At 41.0% G+C, this 22,844-nt stretch overlaps 39 non-coding genes across 39 annotated transcripts; all 39 read right to left on the minus strand.

Moving 5' to 3' along the window:
• Window positions 1-156: 156 nt before the first annotated feature.
• LOC139569051 (U4 spliceosomal RNA) lies at window positions 157-298 on the minus strand. Its single transcript, XR_011673884.1, has one exon. It is a non-coding gene; the product is annotated as a U4 spliceosomal RNA (small nuclear RNA).
• A 381-nt stretch (window positions 299-679) lies between these two features.
• LOC139568938 (U4 spliceosomal RNA) lies at window positions 680-816 on the minus strand. The gene has a single exon (XR_011673779.1). It is a non-coding gene; the product is annotated as a U4 spliceosomal RNA (small nuclear RNA).
• A 594-nt stretch (window positions 817-1,410) lies between these two features.
• LOC139569052 (U4 spliceosomal RNA) lies at window positions 1,411-1,552 on the minus strand. Its single transcript, XR_011673885.1, has one exon. It is a non-coding gene; the product is annotated as a U4 spliceosomal RNA (small nuclear RNA).
• Window positions 1,553-1,932: 380 nt separating this feature from the next.
• Window positions 1,933-2,069, minus strand: LOC139568910 (U4 spliceosomal RNA). The gene has a single exon (XR_011673753.1). It is a non-coding gene; the product is annotated as a U4 spliceosomal RNA (small nuclear RNA).
• A 373-nt stretch (window positions 2,070-2,442) lies between these two features.
• On the minus strand, window positions 2,443-2,579 carry LOC139568911 (U4 spliceosomal RNA). The gene has a single exon (XR_011673754.1). It is a non-coding gene; the product is annotated as a U4 spliceosomal RNA (small nuclear RNA).
• A 594-nt stretch (window positions 2,580-3,173) lies between these two features.
• LOC139569053 (U4 spliceosomal RNA) lies at window positions 3,174-3,315 on the minus strand. The gene has a single exon (XR_011673886.1). It is a non-coding gene; the product is annotated as a U4 spliceosomal RNA (small nuclear RNA).
• A 380-nt stretch (window positions 3,316-3,695) lies between these two features.
• Window positions 3,696-3,832, minus strand: LOC139568912 (U4 spliceosomal RNA). Its single transcript, XR_011673755.1, has one exon. It is a non-coding gene; the product is annotated as a U4 spliceosomal RNA (small nuclear RNA).
• Window positions 3,833-4,205: 373 nt separating this feature from the next.
• Window positions 4,206-4,342, minus strand: LOC139568913 (U4 spliceosomal RNA). Its single transcript, XR_011673756.1, has one exon. It is a non-coding gene; the product is annotated as a U4 spliceosomal RNA (small nuclear RNA).
• Window positions 4,343-4,931: 589 nt separating this feature from the next.
• On the minus strand, window positions 4,932-5,073 carry LOC139569054 (U4 spliceosomal RNA). Its single transcript, XR_011673887.1, has one exon. It is a non-coding gene; the product is annotated as a U4 spliceosomal RNA (small nuclear RNA).
• A 380-nt stretch (window positions 5,074-5,453) lies between these two features.
• On the minus strand, window positions 5,454-5,590 carry LOC139568914 (U4 spliceosomal RNA). The gene has a single exon (XR_011673757.1). It is a non-coding gene; the product is annotated as a U4 spliceosomal RNA (small nuclear RNA).
• Window positions 5,591-5,963: 373 nt separating this feature from the next.
• On the minus strand, window positions 5,964-6,100 carry LOC139568915 (U4 spliceosomal RNA). The gene has a single exon (XR_011673758.1). It is a non-coding gene; the product is annotated as a U4 spliceosomal RNA (small nuclear RNA).
• Window positions 6,101-6,694: 594 nt separating this feature from the next.
• Window positions 6,695-6,836, minus strand: LOC139569056 (U4 spliceosomal RNA). The gene has a single exon (XR_011673888.1). It is a non-coding gene; the product is annotated as a U4 spliceosomal RNA (small nuclear RNA).
• Window positions 6,837-7,216: 380 nt separating this feature from the next.
• LOC139568918 (U4 spliceosomal RNA) lies at window positions 7,217-7,353 on the minus strand. The gene has a single exon (XR_011673760.1). It is a non-coding gene; the product is annotated as a U4 spliceosomal RNA (small nuclear RNA).
• A 373-nt stretch (window positions 7,354-7,726) lies between these two features.
• On the minus strand, window positions 7,727-7,863 carry LOC139568919 (U4 spliceosomal RNA). Its single transcript, XR_011673761.1, has one exon. It is a non-coding gene; the product is annotated as a U4 spliceosomal RNA (small nuclear RNA).
• Window positions 7,864-8,457: 594 nt separating this feature from the next.
• LOC139569057 (U4 spliceosomal RNA) lies at window positions 8,458-8,599 on the minus strand. The gene has a single exon (XR_011673889.1). It is a non-coding gene; the product is annotated as a U4 spliceosomal RNA (small nuclear RNA).
• Window positions 8,600-8,979: 380 nt separating this feature from the next.
• Window positions 8,980-9,116, minus strand: LOC139568920 (U4 spliceosomal RNA). Its single transcript, XR_011673762.1, has one exon. It is a non-coding gene; the product is annotated as a U4 spliceosomal RNA (small nuclear RNA).
• Window positions 9,117-9,710: 594 nt separating this feature from the next.
• On the minus strand, window positions 9,711-9,852 carry LOC139569058 (U4 spliceosomal RNA). The gene has a single exon (XR_011673890.1). It is a non-coding gene; the product is annotated as a U4 spliceosomal RNA (small nuclear RNA).
• A 380-nt stretch (window positions 9,853-10,232) lies between these two features.
• Window positions 10,233-10,369, minus strand: LOC139568881 (U4 spliceosomal RNA). The gene has a single exon (XR_011673723.1). It is a non-coding gene; the product is annotated as a U4 spliceosomal RNA (small nuclear RNA).
• Window positions 10,370-10,963: 594 nt separating this feature from the next.
• On the minus strand, window positions 10,964-11,105 carry LOC139569059 (U4 spliceosomal RNA). Its single transcript, XR_011673891.1, has one exon. It is a non-coding gene; the product is annotated as a U4 spliceosomal RNA (small nuclear RNA).
• Window positions 11,106-11,485: 380 nt separating this feature from the next.
• Window positions 11,486-11,622, minus strand: LOC139568937 (U4 spliceosomal RNA). The gene has a single exon (XR_011673778.1). It is a non-coding gene; the product is annotated as a U4 spliceosomal RNA (small nuclear RNA).
• Window positions 11,623-11,995: 373 nt separating this feature from the next.
• LOC139568921 (U4 spliceosomal RNA) lies at window positions 11,996-12,132 on the minus strand. The gene has a single exon (XR_011673763.1). It is a non-coding gene; the product is annotated as a U4 spliceosomal RNA (small nuclear RNA).
• Window positions 12,133-12,726: 594 nt separating this feature from the next.
• On the minus strand, window positions 12,727-12,868 carry LOC139569060 (U4 spliceosomal RNA). The gene has a single exon (XR_011673892.1). It is a non-coding gene; the product is annotated as a U4 spliceosomal RNA (small nuclear RNA).
• A 380-nt stretch (window positions 12,869-13,248) lies between these two features.
• Window positions 13,249-13,385, minus strand: LOC139568922 (U4 spliceosomal RNA). The gene has a single exon (XR_011673764.1). It is a non-coding gene; the product is annotated as a U4 spliceosomal RNA (small nuclear RNA).
• A 373-nt stretch (window positions 13,386-13,758) lies between these two features.
• On the minus strand, window positions 13,759-13,895 carry LOC139568923 (U4 spliceosomal RNA). The gene has a single exon (XR_011673765.1). It is a non-coding gene; the product is annotated as a U4 spliceosomal RNA (small nuclear RNA).
• A 589-nt stretch (window positions 13,896-14,484) lies between these two features.
• LOC139569061 (U4 spliceosomal RNA) lies at window positions 14,485-14,626 on the minus strand. The gene has a single exon (XR_011673893.1). It is a non-coding gene; the product is annotated as a U4 spliceosomal RNA (small nuclear RNA).
• Window positions 14,627-15,006: 380 nt separating this feature from the next.
• On the minus strand, window positions 15,007-15,143 carry LOC139568924 (U4 spliceosomal RNA). The gene has a single exon (XR_011673766.1). It is a non-coding gene; the product is annotated as a U4 spliceosomal RNA (small nuclear RNA).
• Window positions 15,144-15,516: 373 nt separating this feature from the next.
• On the minus strand, window positions 15,517-15,653 carry LOC139568925 (U4 spliceosomal RNA). Its single transcript, XR_011673767.1, has one exon. It is a non-coding gene; the product is annotated as a U4 spliceosomal RNA (small nuclear RNA).
• Window positions 15,654-16,242: 589 nt separating this feature from the next.
• Window positions 16,243-16,384, minus strand: LOC139569062 (U4 spliceosomal RNA). Its single transcript, XR_011673894.1, has one exon. It is a non-coding gene; the product is annotated as a U4 spliceosomal RNA (small nuclear RNA).
• A 380-nt stretch (window positions 16,385-16,764) lies between these two features.
• LOC139568926 (U4 spliceosomal RNA) lies at window positions 16,765-16,901 on the minus strand. The gene has a single exon (XR_011673768.1). It is a non-coding gene; the product is annotated as a U4 spliceosomal RNA (small nuclear RNA).
• A 373-nt stretch (window positions 16,902-17,274) lies between these two features.
• Window positions 17,275-17,411, minus strand: LOC139568941 (U4 spliceosomal RNA). The gene has a single exon (XR_011673781.1). It is a non-coding gene; the product is annotated as a U4 spliceosomal RNA (small nuclear RNA).
• Window positions 17,412-17,791: 380 nt separating this feature from the next.
• LOC139568927 (U4 spliceosomal RNA) lies at window positions 17,792-17,928 on the minus strand. Its single transcript, XR_011673769.1, has one exon. It is a non-coding gene; the product is annotated as a U4 spliceosomal RNA (small nuclear RNA).
• A 373-nt stretch (window positions 17,929-18,301) lies between these two features.
• LOC139568929 (U4 spliceosomal RNA) lies at window positions 18,302-18,438 on the minus strand. Its single transcript, XR_011673771.1, has one exon. It is a non-coding gene; the product is annotated as a U4 spliceosomal RNA (small nuclear RNA).
• A 589-nt stretch (window positions 18,439-19,027) lies between these two features.
• LOC139568856 (U4 spliceosomal RNA) lies at window positions 19,028-19,169 on the minus strand. Its single transcript, XR_011673699.1, has one exon. It is a non-coding gene; the product is annotated as a U4 spliceosomal RNA (small nuclear RNA).
• Window positions 19,170-19,549: 380 nt separating this feature from the next.
• Window positions 19,550-19,686, minus strand: LOC139568930 (U4 spliceosomal RNA). The gene has a single exon (XR_011673772.1). It is a non-coding gene; the product is annotated as a U4 spliceosomal RNA (small nuclear RNA).
• Window positions 19,687-20,059: 373 nt separating this feature from the next.
• On the minus strand, window positions 20,060-20,196 carry LOC139568931 (U4 spliceosomal RNA). The gene has a single exon (XR_011673773.1). It is a non-coding gene; the product is annotated as a U4 spliceosomal RNA (small nuclear RNA).
• A 590-nt stretch (window positions 20,197-20,786) lies between these two features.
• On the minus strand, window positions 20,787-20,928 carry LOC139569063 (U4 spliceosomal RNA). The gene has a single exon (XR_011673895.1). It is a non-coding gene; the product is annotated as a U4 spliceosomal RNA (small nuclear RNA).
• Window positions 20,929-21,308: 380 nt separating this feature from the next.
• LOC139568933 (U4 spliceosomal RNA) lies at window positions 21,309-21,445 on the minus strand. The gene has a single exon (XR_011673774.1). It is a non-coding gene; the product is annotated as a U4 spliceosomal RNA (small nuclear RNA).
• A 590-nt stretch (window positions 21,446-22,035) lies between these two features.
• Window positions 22,036-22,177, minus strand: LOC139569045 (U4 spliceosomal RNA). The gene has a single exon (XR_011673879.1). It is a non-coding gene; the product is annotated as a U4 spliceosomal RNA (small nuclear RNA).
• A 381-nt stretch (window positions 22,178-22,558) lies between these two features.
• On the minus strand, window positions 22,559-22,695 carry LOC139568934 (U4 spliceosomal RNA). The gene has a single exon (XR_011673775.1). It is a non-coding gene; the product is annotated as a U4 spliceosomal RNA (small nuclear RNA).
• Window positions 22,696-22,844: the final 149 nt, after the last annotated feature.

A 22,844-nucleotide genomic window follows, 5' to 3' on the forward strand; every position in this document is an offset into this window, starting at 1 on the left:
CACAGCATATACAACTGACACCTTTTTTCAGTTTTTACCTAGTTGCAAGATAATGTTCACCTGTCAGCTGAATCATCAAAAATGTTATAGAGGAAATGAGTTGGGTTCAGCCCATTTTTGGTCTTGTCACTATCTTCTCTTCCACATTTATAGTAGTCTCACAAGAGACTATCAAAAATTGCCAGGGTTGACTATATTTCAAATCATCCCAAGCGGGGTATTGGGTTAAGTTTTCAACTAGCAATAATCACGCCTCAGATGGACTTCATAGGCTACAATATCGCATCTGCGAAAGAATGTCAAAGGATAGCTACTCAAACTGTTTGTAGTGTCTTGAACAGCTTCTCCACTAACGGTATTATTGTGTTGTTACATTGGTATGTCTAGCAGTTCGCCCCCTACCTAACACTTTGGTGGATTCTTGATTACATGTAATTCATGGCAAGGTGGGGTACTTATACAATAGATGTTACCTTTTTTCCAGTAGTAAAAAAACAATATCAAGAGCAAAGCATTTTGGGTAATCTGCACCACTGGCTCAGCTGCAATGGGTCGCAAACCCAAAACCTATTCAACTCAACCTTGCCACCGGTGCCTCTAATGGAGGTGTATAACGTGTCTAAGGGTACCTTACTTCTTGCAAGAATTAGAGACAGTGTGGACCAAAACCCCCGTTTCTGAGACTATTCTCCCCAAGACTACTTCTGACTATATTTCAAGTCATTCCAATGTAGAGTTTTGGGTTAAGTTGTCAACCAACAATAATCACTCCTCGGATGGACCACATAGGCTATGATATCGTCTCTGCGCAAGAATATAAGAATACAGCTACTCAAAAGGTTTGCAGTATCTCGAACAGCTTCTCCGCAAACTGTATTATTTTTTGTTACATTGGTATGTCTAGCAGTCCGCCCCCTACCTAACACTTTGGTGGATTCTTGATTACATGTCATTAATGGCAAGGTGGGGTACTTGTTCAATAAATGTTACCTTTTTTTCCTGTACAAAACCAATATCGAGAGCAAAGCACTTTGGGTAATCAGCACCACTGGCTCAGCTGCAATGGGTCGCAAACCCAAAACCTTTTCAATTAAATCTTGCCATCACTGCCTCTAGAGGAGGCAAGAAGAAGTGGGTAAAGTGGTTTTGGGTAACTTACTACTTGTAACAATTAGAGGCAGTGTGGGGGCAAAGCTGAAATTGTGGGCCCAAACAGGCTGTTGCTGAGTTAATTCTCCCCAACACTACTTCTGACACAGCATATACTACTGACACCTTTTTTCAGTTTTTACCTAGTTGCAAGATAATGTTCACCTGTCAGCTGAATCATCAAAAATGTTATAGAGGAAATTAGTTGGGTTCAGCCCATTTTTGGTCTTGTCACTATCTTCTCTTCCACATTTATAGTAGTCTCACAAGAGACTATCAAAAATTGCCAGGGTTGACTATATTTCAAATCATCCCAAGCGGGGTATTGGGTTAAGTTTTCAACTAGCAATAATCACGCCTCAGATGGACTTCATAGGCTACAATATCGCATCTGCGAAAGAATGTCAAAGGATAGCTACTCAAACTGTTTGTAGTGTCTTGCACAGCTTCTCCACTAACGGTATTATTGTGTTGTTACATTGGTATGTCTAGCAGTTCGCCCCTACCTAACACTTTGGTGGATTCTTGATTACATGTAATTCATGGCAAGGTGGGGTACTTATACAATAGATGTTACCTTTTTTCCAGTAGTAAAAAAACAATATCAAGAGCAAAGCATTTTGGGTAATCTGCACCACTGGCTCAGCTGCAATGGGTCGCAAACCCAAAACCTATTCAACTCAACCTTGCCACTGGTGCCTCTAATGGAGGTGTATAACGTGTCTAAGGGTACCTTACTTCTTGCAAGAATTAGAGACAGTGTGGACCAAAACCCCCGTTTCTGAGACTATTCTCCCCAAGACTACTTCTGACTATATTTCAAGTCATTCCAATGTAGAGTTTTGGGTTAAGTTGTCAACCAACAATAATCACTCCTCAGATGGACCTCATAGGCTATGATATCGTCTCTGCTCAAGAATATAAGAATACAGCTACTCAAAAGGTTTGCAGTATCTCGAACAGCTTCTCCGCAAACTGTATTATTTTTTGTTACATTGGTATGTCTAGCGCCCCCTACCTAACACTTTGGTGGATTCTTGATTACATGTCATTAATGGCAAGGTGGGATACTTGTTCAATAAATGTTACCTTTTTTTCCTGTACAAAACCAATATCGAGAGCAAAGCACTTTGGGTAATCTGCACCACTGGCTCAGCTGCAATGGGTCGCAAACCCAAAACCTATTCAATTCAACCTTGCCACTGGTGCCTCTAATGGAGGTGTATAACGTGTCTAAGGGTACCTTACTTCTTGCAAGAATTAGAGACAGTGTGGACCAAAACCCCCGTTTCTGAGACTATTCTCCCCAAGACTACTTCTGACTATATTTCAAGTCATTCCAATGTAGAGTTTTGGGTTAAGTTGTCAACCAACAATAATCACTCCTCAGATGGACCTCATAGGCTATGATATCGTCTCTGCTCAAGAATATAAGAATACAGCTACTCAAAAGGTTTGCAGTATCTCGAACAGCTTCTCCGCAAACTGTATTATTTTTTGTTACATTGGTATGTCTAGCAGTCCGCCCCCTACCTAACACTTTGGTGGATTCTTGATTACATGTCATTAATGGCAAGGTGGGGTACTTGTTCAATAAATGTTACCTTTTTTTCCTGTACAAAACCAATATCGAGAGCAAAGCACTTTGGGTAATCAGCACCACTGGCTCAGCTGCAATGGGTCGCAAATCCAAAACCTTTTCAATTAAATCTTGCCATCACTGCCTCTAGAGGAGGCAAGAAGAAGTGGGTAAAGTGGTTTTGGGTAACTTACTACTTGTAACAATTAGAGGCAGTGTGGGGGCAAAGCTGAAATTGTGGGCCCAAACAGGCTGTTGCTGAGTTAATTCTCCCCAACACTACTTCTGACACAGCATATACAACTGACACCTTTTTTCAGTTTTTACCTAGTTGCAAGATAATGTTCACCTGTCAGCTGAATCATCAAAAATGTTATAGAGGAAATGAGTTGGGTTCAGCCCATTTTTGGTCTTGTCACTATCTTCTCTTCCACATTTATAGTAGTCTCACAAGAGACTATCAAAAATTGCCAGGGTTGACTATATTTCAAATCATCCCAAGCGGGGTATTGGGTTAAGTTTTCAACTAGCAATAATCACGCCTCAGATGGACTTCATAGGCTACAATATCGCATCTGCGAAAGAATGTCAAAGGATAGCTACTCAAACTGTTTGTAGTGTCTTGCACAGCTTCTCCACTAACGGTATTATTGTGTTGTTACATTGGTATGTCTAGCAGTTCGCCCCTACCTAACACTTTGGTGGATTCTTGATTACATGTAATTCATGGCAAGGTGGGGTACTTATACAATAGATGTTACCTTTTTTCCAGTAGTAAAAAAACAATATCAAGAGCAAAGCATTTTGGGTAATCTGCACCACTGGCTCAGCTGCAATGGGTCGCAAACCCAAAACCTATTCAACTCAACCTTGCCACTGGTGCCTCTAATGGAGGTGTATAACGTGTCTAAGGGTACCTTACTTCTTGCAAGAATTAGAGACAGTGTGGACCAAAACCCCCGTTTCTGAGACTATTCTCCCCAAGACTACTTCTGACTATATTTCAAGTCATTCCAATGTAGAGTTTTGGGTTAAGTTGTCAACCAACAATAATCACTCCTCAGATGGACCTCATAGGCTATGATATCGTCTCTGCTCAAGAATATAAGAATACAGCTACTCAAAAGGTTTGCAGTATCTCGAACAGCTTCTCCGCAAACTGTATTATTTTTTGTTACATTGGTATGTCTAGCGCCCCCTACCTAACACTTTGGTGGATTCTTGATTACATGTCATTAATGGCAAGGTGGGATACTTGTTCAATAAATGTTACCTTTTTTTCCTGTACAAAACCAATATCGAGAGCAAAGCACTTTGGGTAATCTGCACCACTGGCTCAGCTGCAATGGGTCGCAAACCCAAAACCTATTCAACTCAACCTTGCCACTGGTGCCTCTAATGGAGGTGTATAACGTGTCTAAGGGTACCTTACTTCTTGCAAGAATTAGAGACAGTGTGGACCAAAACCCCCGTTTCTGAGACTATTCTCCCCAAGACTACTTCTGACTATATTTCAAGTCATTCCAATGTAGAGTTTTGGGTTAAGTTGTCAACCAACAATAATCACTCCTCAGATGGACCTCATAGGCTATGATATCGTCTCTGCTCAAGAATATAAGAATACAGCTACTCAAAAGGTTTGCAGTATCTCGAACAGCTTCTCCGCAAACTGTATTATTTTTTGTTACATTGGTATGTCTAGCGCCCCCTACCTAACACTTTGGTGGATTCTTGATTACATGTCATTAATGGCAAGGTGGGATACTTGTTCAATAAATGTTACCTTTTTTTCCTGTACAAAACCAATATCGAGAGCAAAGCACTTTGAGTAATCAGCACCACTGGCTCAGCTGCAATGGGTCGCAAACCCAAAACCTTTTCAATTAAATCTTGCCATCACTGCCTCTAGAGGAGGCAAGAAGAAGTGGGTAAAGTGGTTTTGGGTAACTTACTACTTGTAACAATTAGAGGCAGTGTGGGGGCAAAGCTGAAATTGTGGGCCCAAACAGGCTGTTGCTGAGTTAATTCTCCCCAACACTACTTCTGACACAGCATATACTACTGACACCTTTTTTCAGTTTTTACCTAGTTGCAAGATAATGTTCACCTGTCAGCTGAATCATCAAAAATGTTATAGAGGAAATTAGTTGGGTTCAGCCCATTTTTGGTCTTGTCACTATCTTCTCTTCTACATTTATAGTAGTCTCACAAGAGACTATCAAAAATTGCCAGGGTTGACTATATTTCAAATCATCCCAAGCGGGGTATTGGGTTAAGTTTTCAACTAGCAATAATCACGCCTCAGATGGACTTCATAGGCTACAATATCGCATCTGCGAAAGAATGTCAAAGGATAGCTACTCAAACTGTTTGTAGTGTCTTGCACAGCTTCTCCACTAACGGTATTATTGTGTTGTTACATTGGTATGTCTAGCAGTTCGCCCCTACCTAACACTTTGGTGGATTCTTGATTACATGTAATTCATGGCAAGGTGGGGTACTTATACAATAGATGTTACCTTTTTTCCAGTAGTAAAAAAACAATATCAAGAGCAAAGCATTTTGGGTAATCTGCACCACTGGCTCAGCTGCAATGGGTCGCAAACCCAAAACCTATTCAACTCAACCTTGCCACTGGTGCCTCTAATGGAGGTGTATAACGTGTCTAAGGGTACCTTACTTCTTGCAAGAATTAGAGACAGTGTGGACCAAAACCCCCGTTTCTGAGACTATTCTCCCCAAGACTACTTCTGACTATATTTCAAGTCATTCCAATGTAGAGTTTTGGGTTAAGTTGTCAACCAACAATAATCACTCCTCAGATGGACCTCATAGGCTATGATATCGTCTCTGCTCAAGAATATAAGAATACAGCTACTCAAAAGGTTTGCAGTATCTCGAACAGCTTCTCCGCAAACTGTATTATTTTTTGTTACATTGGTATGTCTAGCGCCCCCTACCTAACACTTTGGTGGATTCTTGATTACATGTCATTAATGGCAAGGTGGGATACTTGTTCAATAAATGTTACCTTTTTTTCCTGTACAAAACCAATATCGAGAGCAAAGCACTTTGGGTAATCTGCACCACTGGCTCAGCTGCAATGGGTCGCAAACCCAAAACCTATTCAACTCAACCTTGCCACTGGTGCCTCTAATGGAGGTGTATAACGTGTCTAAGGGTACCTTACTTCTTGCAAGAATTAGAGACAGTGTGGACCAAAACCCCCGTTTCTGAGACTATTCTCCCCAAGACTACTTCTGACTATATTTCAAGTCATTCCAATGTAGAGTTTTGGGTTAAGTTGTCAACCAACAATAATCACTCCTCAGATGGACCTCATAGGCTATGATATCGTCTCTGCTCAAGAATATAAGAATACAGCTACTCAAAAGGTTTGCAGTATCTCGAACAGCTTCTCCGCAAACTGTATTATTTTTTGTTACATTGGTATGTCTAGCAGTCCGCCCCCTACCTAACACTTTGGTGGATTCTTGATTACATGTCATTAATGGCAAGGTGGGGTACTTGTTCAATAAATGTTACCTTTTTTTCCTGTACAAAACCAATATCGAGAGCAAAGCACTTTGGGTAATCAGCACCACTGGCTCAGCTGCAATGGGTCGCAAACCCAAAACCTTTTCAATTAAATCTTGCCATCACTGCCTCTAGAGGAGGCAAGAAGAAGTGGGTAAAGTGGTTTTGGGTAACTTACTACTTGTAACAATTAGAGGCAGTGTGGGGGCAAAGCTGAAATTGTGGGCCCAAACAGGCTGTTGCTGAGTTAATTCTCCCCAACACTACTTCTGACACAGCATATACTACTGACACCTTTTTTCAGTTTTTACCTAGTTGCAAGATAATGTTCACCTGTCAGCTGAATCATCAAAAATGTTATAGAGGAAATGAGTTGGGTACAGCCCATTTTTGGTCTTGTCACTATCTTCTCTTCCACATTTATAGTAGTCTCACAAGAGACTATCAAAAATTGCCAGGGTTGACTATATTTCAAATCATCCCAAGCGGGGTATTGGGTTAAGTTTTCAACTAGCAATAATCACGCCTCAGATGGACTTCATAGGCTACAATATCGCATCTGCGAAAGAATGTCAAAGGATAGCTACTCAAACTGTTTGTAGTGTCTTGCACAGCTTCTCCACTAACGGTATTATTGTGTTGTTACATTGGTATGTCTAGCAGTTCGCCCCTACCTAACACTTTGGTGGATTCTTGATTACATGTAATTCATGGCAAGGTGGGGTACTTATACAATAGATGTTACCTTTTTTCCAGTAGTAAAAAAACAATATCAAGAGCAAAGCATTTTGGGTAATCTGCACCACTGGCTCAGCTGCAATGGGTCGCAAACCCAAAACCTATTCAACTCAACCTTGCCACTGGTGCCTCTAATGGAGGTGTATAACGTGTCTAAGGGTACCTTACTTCTTGCAAGAATTAGAGACAGTGTGGACCAAAACCCCCGTTTCTGAGACTATTCTCCCCAAGACTACTTCTGACTATATTTCAAGTCATTCCAATGTAGAGTTTTGGGTTAAGTTGTCAACCAACAATAATCACTCCTCAGATGGACCTCATAGGCTATGATATCGTCTCTGCTCAAGAATATAAGAATACAGCTACTCAAAAGGTTTGCAGTATCTCGAACAGCTTCTCCGCAAACTGTATTATTTTTTGTTACATTGGTATGTCTAGCGCCCCCTACCTAACACTTTGGTGGATTCTTGATTACATGTCATTAATGGCAAGGTGGGATACTTGTTCAATAAATGTTACCTTTTTTTCCTGTACAAAACCAATATCGAGAGCAAAGCACTTTGGGTAATCTGCACCACTGGCTCAGCTGCAATGGGTCGCAAACCCAAAACCTATTCAACTCAACCTTGCCACTGGTGCCTCTAATGGAGGTGTATAACGTGTCTAAGGGTACCTTACTTCTTGCAAGAATTAGAGACAGTGTGGACCAAAACCCCCGTTTCTGAGACTATTCTCCCCAAGACTACTTCTGACTATATTTCAAGTCATTCCAATGTAGAGTTTTGGGTTAAGTTGTCAACCAACAATAATCACTCCTCAGATGGACCTCATAGGCTATGATATCGTCTCTGCTCAAGAATATAAGAATACAGCTACTCAAAAGGTTTGCAGTATCTCGAACAGCTTCTCCGCAAACTGTATTATTTTTTGTTACATTGGTATGTCTAGCAGTCCGCCCCCTACCTAACACTTTGGTGGATTCTTGATTACATGTCATTAATGGCAAGGTGGGGTACTTGTTCAATAAATGTTACCTTTTTTTCCTGTACAAAACCAATATCGAGAGCAAAGCACTTTGGGTAATCAGCACCACTGGCTCAGCTGCAATGGGTCGCAAACCCAAAACCTTTTCAATTAAATCTTGCCATCACTGCCTCTAGAGGAGGCAAGAAGAAGTGGGTAAAGTGGTTTTGGGTAACTTACTACTTGTAACAATTAGAGGCAGTGTGGGGGCAAAGCTGAAATTGTGGGCCCAAACAGGCTGTTGCTGAGTTAATTCTCCCCAACACTACTTCTGACACAGCATATACAACTGACACCTTTTTTCAGTTTTTACCTAGTTGCAAGATAATGTTCACCTGTCAGCTGAATCATCAAAAATGTTATAGAGGAAATGAGTTGGGTTCAGCCCATTTTTGGTCTTGTCACTATCTTCTCTTCCACATTTATAGTAGTCTCACAAGAGACTATCAAAAATTGCCAGGGTTGACTATATTTCAAATCATCCCAAGCGGGGTATTGGGTTAAGTTTTCAACTAGCAATAATCACGCCTCAGATGGACTTCATAGGCTACAATATCGCATCTGCGAAAGAATGTCAAAGGATAGCTACTCAAACTGTTTGTAGTGTCTTGCACAGCTTCTCCACTAACGGTATTATTGTGTTGTTACATTGGTATGTCTAGCAGTTCGCCCCTACCTAACACTTTGGTGGATTCTTGATTACATGTAATTCATGGCAAGGTGGGGTACTTATACAATAGATGTTACCTTTTTTCCAGTAGTAAAAAAACAATATCAAGAGCAAAGCATTTTGGGTAATCTGCACCACTGGCTCAGCTGCAATGGGTCGCAAACCCAAAACCTATTCAACTCAACCTTGCCACTGGTGCCTCTAATGGAGGTGTATAACGTGTCTAAGGGTACCTTACTTCTTGCAAGAATTAGAGACAGTGTGGACCAAAACCCCCGTTTCTGAGACTATTCTCCCCAAGACTACTTCTGACTATATTTCAAGTCATTCCAATGTAGAGTTTTGGGTTAAGTTGTCAACCAACAATAATCACTCCTCAGATGGACCTCATAGGCTATGATATCGTCTCTGCTCAAGAATATAAGAATACAGCTACTCAAAAGGTTTGCAGTATCTCGAACAGCTTCTCCGCAAACTGTATTATTTTTTGTTACATTGGTATGTCTAGCAGTCCGCCCCCTACCTAACACTTTGGTGGATTCTTGATTACATGTCATTAATGGCAAGGTGGGGTACTTGTTCAATAAATGTTACCTTTTTTTCCTGTACAAAACCAATATCGAGAGCAAAGCACTTTGGGTAATCAGCACCACTGGCTCAGCTGCAATGGGTCGCAAACCCAAAACCTTTTCAATTAAATCTTGCCATCACTGCCTCTAGAGGAGGCAAGAAGAAGTGGGTAAAGTGGTTTTGGGTAACTTACTACTTGTAACAATTAGAGGCAGTGTGGGGGCAAAGCTGAAATTGTGGGCCCAAACAGGCTGTTGCTGAGTTAATTCTCCCCAACACTACTTCTGACACAGCATATACTACTGACACCTTTTTTCAGTTTTTACCTAGTTGCAAGATAATGTTCACCTGTCAGCTGAATCATCAAAAATGTTATAGAGGAAATGAGTTGGGTACAGCCCATTTTTGGTCTTGTCACTATCTTCTCTTCCACATTTATAGTAGTCTCACAAGAGACTATCAAAAATTGCCAGGGTTGACTATATTTCAAATCATCCCAAGCGGGGTATTGGGTTAAGTTTTCAACTAGCAATAATCACGCCTCAGATGGACTTCATAGGCTACAATATCGCATCTGCGAAAGAATGTCAAAGGATAGCTACTCAAACTGTTTGTAGTGTCTTGCACAGCTTCTCCACTAACGGTATTATTGTGTTGTTACATTGGTATGTCTAGCAGTTCGCCCCTACCTAACACTTTGGTGGATTCTTGATTACATGTAATTCATGGCAAGGTGGGGTACTTATACAATAGATGTTACCTTTTTTCCAGTAGTAAAAAAACAATATCAAGAGCAAAGCATTTTGGGTAATCTGCACCACTGGCTCAGCTGCAATGGGTCGCAAACCCAAAACCTATTCAACTCAACCTTGCCACCGGTGCCTCTAATGGAGGTGTATAACGTGTCTACGGGTACCTTACTTCTTGCAAGAATTAGAGACAGTGTGGACCAAAACCCCCGTTTCTGAGACTATTCTCCCCAAGACTACTTCTGACTATATTTCAAGTCATTCCAATGTAGACTTTTGGGTTAAGTTGTCAACCAACAATAATCACTCCTCGGATGGACCTCATAGGCTATGATATCGTCCTTGCGCAAGAATATAAGAATACAGCTACTCAAAAGGTTTGCAGTATCTCGAACAGCTTCTCCGCAAACTGTATTATTTTTTGTTACATTGGTATGTCTAGCAGTCCGCCCCCTACCTAACACTTTGGTGGATTCTTGATTACATGTCATTAATGGCAAGGTGGGGTACTTGTTCAATAAATGTTACCTTTTTTTCCTGTACAAAACCAATATCGAGAGCAAAGCACTTTGGGTAATCAGCACCACTGGCTCAGCTGCAATGGGTCGCAAACCCAAAACCTTTTCAATTAAATCTTGCCATCACTGCCTCTAGAGGAGGCAAGAAGAAGCGGGTAAAGTGGTTTTGGGTAACTTACTACTTGTAACAATTAGAGGCAGTGTGGGGGCAAAGCTGAAATTGTGGGCCCAAACAGGCTGTTGCTGAGTTAATTCTCCCCAACACTACTTCTGACACAGCATATACTACTGACACCTTTTTTCAGTTTTTACCTAGTTGCAAGATAATGTTCACCTGTCAGCTGAATCGTCAAAAATGTTATAGAGGAAATGAGTTGGGTTCAGCCCATTTTTGGTCTTGTCACTATCTTCTCTTCCACATTTATAGTAGTCTCACAAGAGACTATCAAAAATTGCCAGGGTTGACTATATTTCAAATCATCCCAAGCGGGGTATTGGGTTAAGTTTTCAACTAGCAATAATCACGCCTCAGATGGACTTCATAGGCTACAATATCGCATCTGCGAAAGAATGTCAAAGGATAGCTACTCAAACTGTTTGTAGTGTCTTGCACAGCTTCTCCACTAACGGTATTATTGTGTTGTTACATTGGTATGTCTAGCAGTTCGCCCCTACCTAACACTTTGGTGGATTCTTGATTACATGTAATTCATGGCAAGGTGGGGTACTTATACAATAGATGTTACCTTTTTTCCAGTAGTAAAAAAACAATATCAAGAGCAAAGCATTTTGGGTAATCTGCACCACTGGCTCAGCTGCAATGGGTCGCAAACCCAAAACCTATTCAACTCAACCTTGCCACTGGTGCCTCTAATGGAGGTGTATAACGTGTCTAAGGGTACCTTACTTCTTGCAAGAATTAGAGACAGTGTGGACCAAAACCCCCGTTTCTGAGACTATTCTCCCCAAGACTACTTCTGACTATATTTCAAGTCATTCCAATGTAGAGTTTTAGGTTAAGTTGTCAACCAACAATAATCACTCCTCAGATGGACCTCATAGGCTATGATATCGTCTCTGCTCAAGAATATAAGAATACAGCTACTCAAAAGGTTTGCAGTATCTCGAACAGCTTCTCCGCAAACTGTATTATTTTTTGTTACATTGGTATGTCTAGCGCCCCCTACCTAACACTTTGGTGGATTCTTGATTACATGTCATTAATGGCAAGGTGGGATACTTGTTCAATAAATGTTACCTTTTTTTCCTGTACAAAACCAATATCGAGAGCAAAGCACTTTGGGTAATCTGCACCACTGGCTCAGCTGCAATGGGTCGCAAACCCAAAACCTATTCAACTCAACCTTGCCACTGGTGCCTCTAATGGAGGTGTATAACGTGTCTAAGGGTACCTTACTTCTTGCAAGAATTAGAGACAGTGTGGACCAAAACCCCCGTTTCTGAGACTATTCTCCCCAAGACTACTTCTGACTATATTTCAAGTCATTCCAATGTAGAGTTTTGGGTTAAGTTGTCAACCAACAATAATCACTCCTCAGATGGACCTCATAGGCTATGATATCGTCTCTGCTCAAGAATATAAGAATACAGCTACTCAAAAGGTTTGCAGTATCTCGAACAGCTTCTCCGCAAACTGTATTATTTTTTGTTACATTGGTATGTCTAGCAGTCCGCCCCCTACCTAACACTTTGGTGGATTCTTGATTACATGTCATTAATGGCAAGGTGGGGTACTTGTTCAATAAATGTTACCTTTTTTTCCTGTACAAAACCAATATCGAGAGCAAAGCACTTTGGGTAATCAGCACCACTGGCTCAGCTGCAATGGGTCGCAAACCCAAAACCTTTTCAATTAAATCTTGCCATCACTGCCTCTAGAGGAGGCAAGAAGAAGTGGGTAAAGTGGTTTTGGGTAACTTACTACTTGTAACAATTAGAGGCAGTGTGGGGGCAAAGCTGAAATTGTGGGCCCAAACAGGCTGTTGCTGAGTTAATTCTCCCCAACACTACTTCTGACACAGCATATACAACTGACACCTTTTTTCAGTTTTTACCTAGTTGCAAGATAATGTTCACCTGTCAGCTGAATCATCAAAAATGTTATAGAGGAAAAGAGTTGGGTTCAGCCCATTTTTGGTCTTGTCACTATCTTCTCTTCCACATTTATAGTAGTCTCACAAGAGACTATCAAAAATTGCCAGGGTTGACTATATTTCAAATCATCCCAAGCGGGGTATTGGGTTAAGTTTTCAACTAGCAATAATCACGCCTCAGATGGACTTCATAGGCTACAATATCGCATCTGCGAAAGAATGTCAAAGGATAGCTACTCAAACTGTTTGTAGTGTCTTGCACAGCTTCTCCACTAACGGTATTATTGTGTTGTTACATTGGTATGTCTAGCAGTTCGCCCCTACCTAACACTTTGGTGGATTCTTGATTACATGTAATTCATGGCAAGGTGGGGTACTTATACAATAGATGTTACCTTTTTTCCAGTAGTAAAAAAACAATATCAAGAGCAAAGCATTTTGGGTAATCTGCACCACTGGCTCAGCTGCAATGGGTCGCAAACCCAAAACCTATTCAACTCAACCTTGCCACTGGTGCCTCTAATGGAGGTGTATAACGTGTCTAAGGGTACCTTACTTCTTGCAAGAATTAGAGACAGTGTGGACCAAAACCCCCGTTTCTGAGACTATTCTCCCCAAGACTACTTCTGACTATATTTCAAGTCATTCCAATGTAGAGTTTTGGGTTAAGTTGTCAACCAACAATAATCACTCCTCAGATGGACCTCATAGGCTATGATATCGTCTCTGCTCAAGAATATAAGAATACAGCTACTCAAAAGGTTTGCAGTATCTCGAACAGCTTCTCCGCAAACTGTATTATTTTTTGTTACATTGGTATGTCTAGCGCCCCCTACCTAACACTTTGGTGGATTCTTGATTACATGTCATTAATGGCAAGGTGGGATACTTGTTCAATAAATGTTACCTTTTTTTCCTGTACAAAACCAATATCGAGAGCAAAGCACTTTGGGTAATCTGCACCACTGGCTCAGCTGCAATGGGTCCCAAACCCAAAACCTATTCAACTCAACCTTGCCACTGGTGCCTCTAATGGAGGTGTATAACGTGTCTAAGGGTACCTTACTTCTTGCAAGAATTAGAGACAGTGTGGACCAAAACCCCCGTTTCTGAGACTATTCTCCCCAAGACTACTTCTGACTATATTTCAAGTCATTCCAATGTAGAGTTTTGGGTTAAGTTGTCAACCAACAATAATCACTCCTCAGATGGACCTCATAGGCTATGATATCGTCTCTGCTCAAGAATATAAGAATACAGCTACTCAAAAGGTTTGCAGTATCTCGAACAGCTTCTCCGCAAACTGTATTATTTTTTGTTACATTGGTATGTCTAGCGCCCCCTACCTAACACTTTGGTGGATTCTTGATTACATGTCATTAATGGCAAGGTGGGATACTTGTTCAATAAATGTTACCTTTTTTTCCTGTACAAAACCAATATCGAGAGCAAAGCACTTTGAGTAATCAGCACCACTGGCTCAGCTGCAATGGGTCGCAAACCCAAAACCTTTTCAATTAAATCTTGCCATCACTGCCTCTAGAGGAGGCAAGAAGAAGTGGGTAAAGTGGTTTTGGGTAACTTACTACTTGTAACAATTAGAGGCAGTGTGGGGGCAAAGCTGAAATTGTGGGCCCAAACAGGCTGTTGCTGAGTTAATTCTCCCCAACACTACTTCTGACACAGCATATACTACTGACACCTTTTTTCAGTTTTTACCTAGTTGCAAGATAATGTTCACCTGTCAGCTGAATCATCAAAAATGTTATAGAGGAAATGAGTTGGGTTCAGCCCATTTTTGGTCTTGTCACTATCTTCTCTTCCACATTTATAGTAGTCTCACAAGAGACTATCAAAAATTGCCAGGGTTGACTATATTTCAAATCATCCCAAGCGGGGTATTGGGTTAAGTTTTCAACTAGCAATAATCACGCCTCAGATGGACTTCATAGGCTACAATATCGCATCTGCGAAAGAATGTCAAAGGATAGCTACTCAAACTGTTTGTAGTGTCTTGCACAGCTTCTCCACTAACGGTATTATTGTGTTGTTACATTGGTATGTCTAGCAGTTCGCCCCTACCTAACACTTTGGTGGATTCTTGATTACATGTAATTCATGGCAAGGTGGGGTACTTATACAATAGATGTTACCTTTTTTCCAGTAGTAAAAAAACAATATCAAGAGCAAAGCATTTTGGGTAATCTGCACCACTGGCTCAGCTGCAATGGGTCGCAAACCCAAAACCTATTCAACTCAACCTTGCCACTGGTGCCTCTAATGGAGGTGTATAACGTGTCTAAGGGTACCTTACTTCTTGCAAGAATTAGAGACAGTGTGGACCAAAACCCCCGTTTCTGAGACTATTCTCCCCAAGACTACTTCTGACTATATTTCAAGTCATTCCAATGTAGAGTTTTGGGTTAAGTTGTCAACCAACAATAATCACTCCTCAGATGGACCTCATAGGCTATGATATCGTCTCTGCTCAAGAATATAAGAATACAGCTACTCAAAAGGTTTGCAGTATCTCGAACAGCTTCTCCGCAAACTGTATTATTTTTTGTTACATTGGTATGTCTAGCGCCCCCTACCTAACACTTTGGTGGATTCTTGATTACATGTCATTAATGGCAAGGTGGGATACTTGTTCAATAAATGTTACCTTTTTTTCCTGTACAAAACCAATATCGAGAGCAAAGCACTTTGGGTAATCTGCACCACTGGCTCAGCTGCAATGGGTCGCAAACCCAAAACCTATTCAACTCAACCTTGCCACTGGTGCCTCTAATGGAGGTGTATAACGTGTCTAAGGGTACCTTACCTCTTGCAAGAATTAGAGACAGTGTGGACCAAAACCCCCGTTTCTGAGACTATTCTCCCCAAGACTACTTCTGACTATATTTCAAGTCATTCCAATGTAGAGTTTTGGGTTAAGTTGTCAACCAACAATAATCACTCCTCAGATGGACCTCATAGGCTATGATATCGTCTCTGCTCAAGAATATAAGAATACAGCTACTCAAAAGGTTTGCAGTATCTCGAACAGCTTCTCCGCAAACTGTATTATTTTTTGTTACATTGGTATGTCTAGCGCCCCCTACCTAACACTTTGGTGGATTCTTGATTACATGTCATTAATGGCAAGGTGGGATACTTGTTCAATAAATGTTACCTTTTTTTCCTGTACAAAACCAATATCGAGAGCAAAGCACTTTGAGTAATCAGCACCACTGGCTCAGCTGCAATGGGTCGCAAACCCAAAACCTTTTCAATTAAATCTTGCCATCACTGCCTCTAGAGGAGGCAAGAAGAAGTGGGTAAAGTGGTTTTGGGTAACTTACTACTTGTAACAATTAGAGGCAGTGCGGGGGCAAAGCTGAAATTGTGGGCCCAAACAGGCTGTTGCTGAGTTAATTCTCCCCAACACTACTTCTGACACAGCATATACTACTGACACCTTTTTTCAGTTTTTACCTAGTTGCAAGATAATGTTCACCTGTCAGCTGAATCATCAAAAATGTTATAGAGGAAATTAGTTGGGTTCAGCCCATTTTTGGTCTTGTCACTATCTTCTCTTCCACATTTATAGTAGTCTCACAAGAGACTATCAAAAATTGCCAGGGTTGACTATATTTCAAATCATCCCAAGCGGGGTATTGGGTTAAGTTTTCAACTAGCAATAATCACGCCTCAGATGGACTTCATAGGCTACAATATCGCATCTGCGAAAGAATGTCAAAGCATAGCTACTCAAACTGTTTGTAGTGTCTTGCACAGCTTCTCCACTAACGGTATTATTGTGTTGTTACATTGGTATGTCTAGCAGTTCGCCCCTACCTAACACTTTGGTGGATTCTTGATTACATGTAATTCATGGCAAGGTGGGGTACTTATACAATAGATGTTACCTTTTTTCCAGTAGTAAAAAAACAATATCAAGAGCAAAGCATTTTGGGTAATCTGCACCACTGGCTCAGCTGCAATGGGTCGCAAACCCAAAACCTATTCAACTCAACCTTGCCACTGGTGCCTCTAATGGAGGTGTATAACGTGTCTAAGGGTACCTTACTTCTTGCAAGAATTAGAGACAGTGTGGACCAAAACCCCCGTTTCTGAGACTATTCTCCCCAAGACTACTTCTGACTATATTTCAAGTCATTCCAATGTAGAGTTTTGGGTTAAGTTGTCAACCAACAATAATCACTCCTCAGATGGACCTCATAGGCTATGATATCGTCTCTGCTCAAGAATATAAGAATACAGCTACTCAAAAGGTTTGCAGTATCTCGAACAGCTTCTCCGCAAACTGTATTATTTTTTGTTACATTGGTATGTCTAGCGCCCCCTACCTAACACTTTGGTGGATTCTTGATTACATGTCATTAATGGCAAGGTGGGATACTTGTTCAATAAATGTTACCTTTTTTTCCTGTACAAAACCAATATCGAGAGCAAAGCACTTTGGGTAATCAGCACCACTGGCTCAGCTGCAATGGGTCGCAAACCCAAAACCTTTTCAACTCAACCTTGCCACTGGTGCCTCTAATGGAGGTGTATAACGTGTCTAAGGGTACCTTACTTCTTGCAAGAATTAGAGACAGTGTGGACCAAAACCCCCGTTTCTGAGACTATTCTCCCCAAGACTACTTCTGACTATATTTCAAGTCATTCCAATGTAGAGTTTTGGGTTAAGTTGTCAACCAACAATAATCACTCCTCAGATGGACTTCATAGGCTACAATATCGCATCTGCGAAAGAATGTCAAAGGATAGCTACTCAAACTGTTTGTAGTGTCTTGCACAGCTTCTCCACTAACGGTATTATTGTGTTGTTACATTGGTATGTCTAGCAGTTCGCCCCTACCTAACACTTTGGTGGATTCTTGATTACATGTAATTCATGGCAAGGTGGGGTACTTATACAATAGATGTTACCTTTTTTCCAGTAGTAAAAAAACAATATCAAGAGCAAAGCATTTTGGGTAATCTGCACCACTGGCTCAGCTGCAATGGGTCGCAAACCCAAAACCTATTCAACTCAACCTTGCCACTGGTGCCTCTAATGGAGGTGTATAACGTGTCTAAGGGTACCTTACTTCTTGCAAGAATTAGAGACAGTGTGGACCAAAACCCCCGTTTCTGAGACTATTCTCCCCAAGACTACTTCTGACTATATTTCAAGTCATTCCAATGTAGAGTTTTGGGTTAAGTTGTCAACCAACAATAATCACTCCTCAGATGGACCTCATAGGCTATGATATCGTCTCTGCTCAAGAATATAAGAATACAGCTACTCAAAAGGTTTGCAGTATCTCGAACAGCTTCTCCGCAAACTGTATTATTTTTTGTTACATTGGTATGTCTAGCGCCCCCTACCTAACACTTTGGTGGATTCTTGATTACATGTCATTAATGGCAAGGTGGGATACTTGTTCAATAAATGTTACCTTTTTTTCCTGTACAAAACCAATATCGAGAGCAAAGCACTTTGGGTAATCTGCACCACTGGCTCAGCTGCAATGGGTCGCAAACCCAAAACCTATTCAACTCAACCTTGCCACTGGTGCCTCTAATGGAGGTGTATAACGTGTCTAAGGGTACCTTACTTCTTGCAAGAATTAGAGACAGTGTGGACCAAAACCCCCGTTTCTGAGACTATTCTCCCCAAGACTACTTCTGACTATATTTCAAGTCATTCCAATGTAGAGTTTTGGGTTAAGTTGTCAACCAACAATAATCACTCCTCAGATGGACCTCATAGGCTATGATATCGTCTCTGCTCAAGAATATAAGAATACAGCTACTCAAAAGGTTTGCAGTATCTCGAACAGCTTCTCCGCAAACTGTATTATTTTTTGTTACATTGGTATGTCTAGCGCCCCCTACCTAACACTTTGGTGGATTCTTGATTACATGTCATTAATGGCAAGGTGGGGTACTTGTTCAATAAATGTTACCTTTTTTTCCTGTACAAAACCAATATCGAGAGCAAAGCACTTTGAGTAATCAGCACCACTGGCTCAGCTGCAATGGGTCGCAAACCCAAAACCTTTTCAATTAAATCTTGCCATCACTGCCTCTAGAGGAGGCAAGAAGAAGTGGGTAAAGTGGTTTTGGGTAACTTACTACTTGTAACAATTAGAGGCAGTGTGGGGGCAAAGCTGAAATTGTGGGCCCAAACAGGCTGTTGCTGAGTTAATTCTCCCCAACACTACTTCTGACACAGCATATACTACTGACACCTTTTTTCAGTTTTTACCTAGTTGCAAGATAATGTTCACCTGTCAGCTGAATCATCAAAAATGTTAAAGAGGAAATGAGTTGGGTTCAGCCCATTTTTGGTCTTGTCACTATCTTCTCTTCCACATTTATAGTAGTCTCACAAGAGACTATCAAAAATTGCCAGGGTTGACTATATTTCAAATCATCCCAAGCGGGGTATTGGGTTAAGTTTTCAACTAGCAATAATCACGCCTCAGATGGACTTCATAGGCTACAATATCCCATCTGCGAAAGAATGTCAAATGATAGCTACTCAAACTGTTTGTAGTGTCTTGCACAGCTTCTCCACTAACGGTATTATTGTGTTGTTACATTGGTATGTCTAGCAGTTCGCCCCTACCTAACACTTTGGTGGATTCTTGATTACATGTAATTCATGGCAAGGTGGGGTACTTATACAATAGATGTTACCTTTTTTCCAGTAGTAAAAAAACAATATCAAGAGCAAAGCATTTTGGGTAATCTGCACCACTGGCTCAGCTGCAATGGGTCGCAAACCCAAAACCTATTCAACTCAACCTTGCCACTGGTGCCTCTAATGGAGGTGTATAACGTGTCTAAGGGTACCTTACTTCTTGCAAGAATTAGAGACAGTGTGGACCAAAACCCCCGTTTCTGAGACTATTCTCCCCAAGACTACTTCTGACTATATTTCAAGTCATTCCAATGTAGAGTTTTGGGTTAAGTTGTCAACCAACAATAATCACTCCTCAGATGGACCTCATAGGCTATGATATCGTCTCTGCTCAAGAATATAAGAATACAGCTACTCAAAAGGTTTGCAGTATCTCGAACAGCTTCTCCGCAAACTGTATTATTTTTTGTTACATTGGTATGTCTAGCGCCCCCTACCTAACACTTTGGTGGATTCTTGATTACATGTCATTAATGGCAAGGTGGGATACTTGTTCAATAAATGTTACCTTTTTTTCCTGTACAAAACCAATATCGAGAGCAAAGCACTTTGGGTAATCTGCACCACTGGCTCAGCTGCAATGGGTCGCAAACCCAAAACCTATTCAACTCAACCTTGCCACTGGTGCCTCTAATGGAGGTGTATAACGTGTCTAAGGGTACCTTACTTCTTGCAAGAATTAGAGACAGTGTGGACCAAAACCCCCGTTTCTGAGACTATTCTCCCCAAGACTACTTCTGACTATATTTCAAGTCATTCCAATGTAGAGTTTTGGGTTAAGTTGTCAACCAACAATAATCACTCCTCAGATGGACCTCATAGGCTATGATATCGTCTCTGCTCAAGAATATAAGAATACAGCTACTCAAAAGGTTTGCAGTATCTCGAACAGCTTCTCCGCAAACTGTATTATTTTTTGTTACATTGGTATGTCTAGCGCCCCCTACCTAACACTTTGGTGGATTCTTGATTACATGTCATTAATGGCAAGGTGGGATACTTGTTCAATAAATGTTACCTTTTTTTCCTGTACAAAACCAATATCGAGAGCAAAGCACTTTGAGTAATCAGCACCACTGGCTCAGCTGCAATGGGTCGCAAACCCAAAACCTTTTCAATTAAATCTTGCCATCACTGCCTCTAGAGGAGGCAAGAAGAAGTGGGTAAAGTGGTTTTGGGTAACTTACTACTTGCAACAATTAGAGGCAGTGTGGGGGCAAAGCTGAAATTGTGGGCCCAAAAACGCTGTTGCTGAGTTAATTCTCCCCAACACTACTTCTAACACAGCATATACTACTGACACCTTTTTTTCTGTTTTTACCTAGTTGCAAGATAATGTTCACCTGTCAGCTGAATCAACAAAAATATTATAGAGGAAATTAGTTGGGTTCAGCCCATTTTTGGTCTTGGCACTATCTTCTCTTCCACATTTATAGTAATCTCACAAGAGACTATCAAAAATTGCCAGGGTTGACTATATTTCAAATCATCCCAAGCGGGGTATTGGGTTAAGTTTTCAACTAGCAATAATCACGCCTCAGATGGACTTCATAGGCTACAATATCGCATCTGCGAAAGAATGTCAAAGGATAGCTACTCAAACTGTTTGTAGTGTCTTGCACAGCTTCTCCACTAACGGTATTATTGTGTTGTTACATTGGTATGTCTAGCAGTTCGCCCCTACCTAACACTTTGGTGGATTCTTGATTACATGTAATTCATGGCAAGGTGGGGTACTTATACAATAGATGTTACCTTTTTTCCAGTAGTAAAAAAACAATATCAAGAGCAAAGCATTTTGGGTAATCTGCACCACTGGCTCAGCTGCAATGGGTCGCAAACCCAAAACCTATTCAACTCAACCTTGCCACTGGTGCCTCTAATGGAGGTGTATAACGTGTCTAAGGGTACCTTACTTCTTGCAAGAATTAGAGACAGTGTGGACCAAAACCCCCGTTTCTGAGACTATTCTCCCCAAGACTACTTCTGACTATATTTCAAGTCATTCCAATGTAGAGTTTTGGGTTAAGTTGTCAACCAACAATAATCACTCCTCAGATGGACCTCATAGGCTATGATATCGTCTCTGCTCAAGAATATAAGAATACAGCTACTCAAAAGGTTTGCAGTATCTCGAACAGCTTCTCCGCAAACTGTATTATTTTTTGTTACATTGGTATGTCTAGCGCCCCCTACCTAACACTTTGGTGGATTCTTGATTACATGTCATTAATGGCAAGGTGGGATACTTGTTCAATAAATGTTACCTTTTTTTCCTGTACAAAACCAATATCGAGAGCAAAGCACTTTGAGTAATCAGCACCACTGGCTCAGCTGCAATGGGTCGCAAACCCAAAACCTTTTCAATTAAATCTTGCCATCACTGCCTCTAGAGGAGGCAAGAAGAAGTGGGTAAAGTGGTTTTGGGTAACTTACTACTTGCAACAATTAGAGGCAGTGTGGGGGCAAAGCTGAAATTGTGGGCCCAAAAACGCTGTTGCTGAGTTAATTCTCCCCAACACTACTTCTAACACAGCATATACTACTGACACCTTTTTTTCTGTTTTTACCTAGTTGCAAGATAATGTTCACCTGTCAGCTGAATCATCAAAAATATTATAGAGGAAATTAGTTGGGTTCAGCCCATTTTTGGTCTTGGCACTATCTTCTCTTCCACATTTATAGTAGTCTCACAAGAGACTATCAAAAATTGCCAGGGTTGACTATATTTCAAATCATCCCAAGCGGGGTATTGGGTTAAGTTTTCAACTAGCAATAATCACGCCTCAGATGGACTTCATAGGCTACGATATCGCATCTGCGAAAGAATGTCAAAGGATAGCTACTCAAACTGTTTGCAGTGTCTTGCACAGCTTCTCCACTAACGGTATTATTGTGTTGTTACATTGGTATGTCTAGCAGTTCGCCCCCTACCTAACACTTTGGTGGATTCTTGATTACATGTAATTCATGGCAAGGTGGGGTACTTATACAATAGATGTTACCTTTTTTCCAGTAGTAAAAAAACAATATCAAGAGCAAAGCATTTTGGGTAATCTGCACCACTGGCTCAGCTGCAATGGGTCGCAAACCCAAAACCTATTCAACTCAACCTTGCCACTGGTGCCTCTAATGGAGGTGTATAACGTGTCTAAGGGTACCTTACTTCTTGCAAGCATTAGAGACAGTGTGGACCAAAAACCCCGTTTCTGAGACTATTCTCCCCAAGACTACTTCTGACTATATTTCAAGTCATTCCAATGTAGAGTTTTGGGTTAAGTTGTCAACCAACAATAATCACTCCTCAGATGGACCTCATAGGCTATGATATCGTCTCTGCTCAAGAATATAAGAATACAGCTACTCAAAAGGTTTGCAGTATCTCGAACAGCTTCTCCGCAAACTGTATTATTTTTTGTTACATTGGTATGTCTAGCGCCCCCTACCTAACACTTTGGTGGATTCTTGATTACATGTCATTAATGGCAAGGTGGGAT

Source organism: Salvelinus alpinus, chromosome 2, assembly GCF_045679555.1.
Source record: "Salvelinus alpinus chromosome 2, SLU_Salpinus.1, whole genome shotgun sequence".
NCBI lineage: Eukaryota > Metazoa > Chordata > Actinopteri > Salmoniformes > Salmonidae > Salvelinus > Salvelinus alpinus.